This window comes from Schistocerca serialis, unplaced genomic scaffold (genome assembly GCF_023864345.2).
Source record: "Schistocerca serialis cubense isolate TAMUIC-IGC-003099 unplaced genomic scaffold, iqSchSeri2.2 HiC_scaffold_206, whole genome shotgun sequence".
NCBI lineage: Eukaryota > Metazoa > Arthropoda > Insecta > Orthoptera > Acrididae > Schistocerca > Schistocerca serialis.
In genome coordinates, this window is record NW_026047769.1 from 80,001 (window position 1) to 85,000 (window position 5,000).

The following is a 5,000-nucleotide window of genomic DNA, read 5'->3' on the forward strand; positions in this document are numbered from 1 at the left end:
GACTCTGCACACAATGAGAACCACACGTCAGCCAGACACTATCACACACTACTCTCTGCCTCTAACAGGCACACACACAATATCTAACCACCAGCATGGAAGAACATCCGGTGCATCCTCTCCGCCACATTACACAATCCACACTATCATAACCAGACCGGGAGGTCCACCCAGAAAACAGAATATCCCACCCTTCCGACATCCGCCATTGCTCAGTTAAGCCACGAACACCCACACATGTCCTACACAGGGGTGCACCCAACATCACAATACTGCCTCCTGTCACAGTACACAAACAATGGCAGGAATGAAAGACACACATCTGCCATAACCTTGGAATCGGAGCGCCGCCTGTCATGAGCCACAAGTGCATCCTGACGTGACAAATCGGATGATCCCGCAGGCATGCACTTACGATAATCACTATCAACGAACCTGCCGCCCCCCCCCCCCCAATACACCTTTCCCTACAACAATGTGTACCTTAACCTAAGCGATATTGTACCTTAACCTCAGCTATATCGTACCTTAACCTAACCTACATTGCGCCTTAACCTAACCTACGTTGTGCCTTAACCTAACCTACGTTGTGCCTTAACCTAACGTATGTTGTGCCTTAACCTAACCTATGTTGTGCCTTAACCTAACCTATGTTGTGCCTTAACCTAACCCATGTTGTGCCTTAACCTAACCCATGTTGTGCCTTAACCTAACCCATGTTGTGCCTTAACCTAACCCATGTTGTGCCTTAACCTAACCCATGTTGTGCCTTAACCTAACCCATGTTGTGCCTTAACCTAACCCATATTGTACCTTAACCTAACCCATGTTGTGCCTTAACCTAACCCATGTTGTGCCTTAACCTAACCCATGTTGTGCCTTAACCTAACCCATGTTGTGCCTTAACCTAACCCATGTTGTGCCTTAACCTAACCCATGTTGTGCCTTAACCTAACCCATGTTGTGCCTTAACCTAACCCATGTTGTGCCTTAACCTAACCCATGTTGTGCCTTAACCTAACCCATGTTGTGCCTTAACCTAACCCATGTTGTGCCTTAACCTAACCCATATTGTACCTTAACCTAACCCATATTGTACCTTAACCTAACCCATATTGTACCTTAACCTAACCCATATTGTACCTTAACCTAACCCATATTGTACCTTAACCTAACCCATATTGTACCTTAACCTAACCCATATTGTACCTTAACCTAACCCATATTGTACCTTAACCTAACCCATATTGTACCTTAACCTAACCCATATTGTACCTTAACCTAACCCATATTGTACCTTAACCTAACCCATGTTGTGCCTTAACCTAACCCATGTTGTGCCTTAACCTAACCCATATTGTGCCTTAACCTAACCCATGTTGTGCCTTAACCTAACCCATATTGTGCCTTAACCTAACCCATATTGTGCCTTAACCTAACCCATGTTGTGCCTTAACCTAACCCATGTTGTGCCTTAACCTAACCCATGTTGTGCCTTAGCCTAACCCATGTTGTGCCTTAACCTAACCCATGTTGTGCCTTAACCTAACCCATATTGTGCCTTAACCTAACCCATATTGTACCTTAACCTAACCCATATTGTACCTTAACCTAACCCATATTGTACCTTAACCTAACCCATATTGTACCTTAACCTAACCCATATTGTACCTTAACCTAACCCATATTGTGCCTTAACCTAACCCATATTGTGCCTTAACCTAACCCATATTGTGCCTCAACCTAACCCAATTTGTGCCTCAACCTAACCCATATTGTGCCTCAACCTAACCCATATTGTGCCTCAACCTAACCCATATTGTGCCTCAACCTAACCCATATTGTGCCTCAACGTAACCTAATTTGTGCCTCAACGTAACCTAATTTGTGCCTCAACGTAACCTAATTTGTGCCTCAACGTAACCTAATTTGTGCCTCAACGTAACCTAATTTGTGCTTCAACGTAACCTAAATTGTGCTTCAACGTAACCTAAATTGTGCTTCAACGTAACCTAAATTGTGCTTCAACGTAACCTAAATTGTGCTTCAACGTAACCTAAATTGTGCTTCAACGTAACCTAAATTGTGCTTTAACGTAACCTAAATTGTGCTTTAACGTAACCCATGTTGTGCTTTAACGTAACCCATGTTGTGCTTTAACGTAACCCATGTTGTGCTTTAACGTAACCCATGTTGTGCCTTAACCTAACCTATATTGCGCCTTAACCTGCTCTGTAATTGTTATGCAACTCGTTAAATTAGTGTAGTGTTGCCTAACCGCAACCCTCGCAATATAGTTCGCTATTCGCACTGCCCGGTCCCCTGTGTATCGCGTCATGTTAAACACCTTGCAGGTGTTGCTGACTTTCCACATGCTCCTGCTATACACTGTAATGTGGATAGCAGCAGGACGTACATGCCCCCCCCCCCCTTCCCCCCTGCCTTCGCAAGCTGGTCGTTGAGAAGTTTGCATGTTCAATGCCCTTCGCATGCCGACGTACTCAGCCTACGTTGTGGTACGGCCTGTCACCTGTCCGCCGATGTACGCAAAACCCACAAACTGTACTGCACATTGGTCCGTATGTACTGAATGATACATCGTGGCACATGTGTGACCGTACGACGACTGCGCCTAGCAACGGCAGACCATACAGTCCAAATATTGTGCACGCAGCTACGTGTCGTCTCCCTATAAGAGCTGGATTGCAGTGTGGTACGCCATTCAGACGTGTGGGAGGAACGGACGCCCTCGATGGCGATCAGCATGAGCAGTCTGTTGATGTAGTGGAGCGTGTATTCGGACGTAGTCGTCTCTTCTCACACACCGTGATAGCATGTTGCACCGCGTTCCACATCTGCGACATCCTGCAGAGGCCGGCTGACAGTCGTTCGCGCAATGGACACCGCATACGTACGGGGGCTACCTTCCACGTGTTCTCGAGGCGTGCACATGTTGTTGCGTCTATGTGGGCAGACGTAGTGTGTTGTGACACCTGACACAGGCATGCAATACTCGTTGCAAATGGCGATGGACGTCTACGTTTGCTGGTGACGTTACGCAAATGAACAACAGGTAACCCGTTGTGGTGCGGTTGTTCTCGCTAGAGGTGAATCAGTGTTGGCGACGATCGGTCGAGCTATTAACTGGTTGTTTCAGGGATACCCACCATGCCCACGAACGTGAAAGGGGATCTGGGTGTGAGGCGATACGCGGCGGTGGCTGGGTGAGACTGTCCCCGGCCGGTGAGGGGGGGCCGCCCGGCGTGCTGGCAGCGCGGTGCGTGGGCGCACGCGCTACAGCCGGCTGGTGGGGGCGGCCAGTGGCAGGCGCGCCGGCCGACGGACGCGGCAGGCGGCGCAGCTGCGCGCCGGGGCCCCCTGCTCGCGGCGCCTTGCGGCCAAAGTAGGTCCTCGCGGGCCCGGTGCGAAGCGCGGTGGCCATCTGCAGTGTGCTGGTCCGATTGAGGACTGTGTGCGCTGAGGATGCGCCGCCGCCCGGCGCTCGGCGCCGCGACGCCGTCTGCTGCTCGGTCGCCCCAGCGGTTCTCGCAGGTGGTTTGTATCGCAGCTGTGCGGACGTGTTGGCGCGTGCGCTGTGCTGGGAGAGTTCGCTTCGGCACCCAAGTGGGGCTTTTGTCCTTCTGTGGCGCTGGCGTTGGAGCTGCCGGTCACCGTAGGTGGCGCGTGTTGTCTCCCGCCGGCAATGCCACGACAGCACGCTCCCGGGCCTCTGTCGGCAGCGGCAAGCTCAGTTGGGAGCACGGGTGGTCGCACCTAAAGCGTCTACTCGCCTAACTCCGGGCGATTGCGCCTCTCTCGAACCCGACCAAGTACTTAGGACGGCGCTGCGCGCCGCCGGGACCTGAGAGGGTTTCGAGGTGTGTTGTGCAGGGGAGCTCAGCCTCCTCCTGTTTGCAGAATAATTGAGCGGACGCTTGCGTGTTCGCGCGGGCCCCCGGGACACACTCCCGGGCGGCCGGCTGCTCAGCTCTAGTTGACGCAGCTCCCTGGTTGATCCTGCCAGTAGTCATATGCTTGTCTCAAAGATTAAGCCATGCATGTCTCAGTACAAGCCGCATTAAGGTGAAACCGCGAATGGCTCATTAAATCAGTTATGGTTCCTTAGATCGTACCCACGTTACTTGGATAACTGTGGTAATTCTAGAGCTAATACATGCAAACAGAGTCCCGACCAGAGATGGAAGGGACGCTTTTATTAGATCAAAACCAATCGGTCGGCTCGTCCGGTCCGTTTGCCTTGGTGACTCTGAATAACTTTGGGCTGATCGCACGGTCCTCGTACCGGCGACGCATCTTTCAAATGTCTGCCTTATCAACTGTCGATGGTAGGTTCTGCGCCTACCATGGTTGTAACGGGTAACGGGGAATCAGGGTTCGATTCCGGAGAGGGAGCCTGAGAAACGGCTACCACATCCAAGGAAGGCAGCAGGCGCGCAAATTACCCACTCCCGGCACGGGGAGGTAGTGACGAAAAATAACGATACGGGACTCATCCGAGGCCCCGTAATCGGAATGAGTACACTTTAAATCCTTTAACGAGTATCTATTGGAGGGCAAGTCTGGTGCCAGCAGCCGCGGTAATTCCAGCTCCAATAGCGTATATTAAAGTTGTTGCGGTTAAAAAGCTCGTAGTTGGATTTGTGTCCCACGCTGTTGGTTCACCGCCCGTCGGTGTTTAACTGGCATGTATCGTGGGACGTCCTGCCGGTGGGGCGAGCCGAAGGCGTGCGACCGCCTCGTGCGTGCTCGTGCGTCCCGAGGCGGACCCCGTTGAAATCCTACCAGGGTGCTCTTTATTGAGTGTCTCGGTGGGCCGGCACGTTTACTTTGAACAAATTAGAGTGCTTAAAGCAGGCAAGCCCGCCTGAATACTGTGTGCATGGAATAATGGAATAGGACCTCGGTTCTATTTTGTTGGTTTTCGGAACCCGAGGTAATGATTAATAGGGACAGGCGGGGGCATTCGTATTGCGACGTTA

At 51.3% G+C, this 5,000-nt stretch overlaps 1 non-coding gene across 1 annotated transcript in view; it reads left to right on the plus strand.

Moving 5' to 3' along the window:
- Positions 1 to 4,004: 4,004 nt before the first annotated feature.
- Positions 4,005 to 5,000, plus strand: part of LOC126443942 (small subunit ribosomal RNA) — a 1,909-nt gene continuing 913 nt past the window's right edge. Inside the window, exon 1 of the ribosomal RNA XR_007582299.1 lies at positions 4,005 to 5,000. This exon is cut by the window's right edge and continues 913 nt beyond it. This is a non-coding gene — a ribosomal RNA (small subunit ribosomal RNA).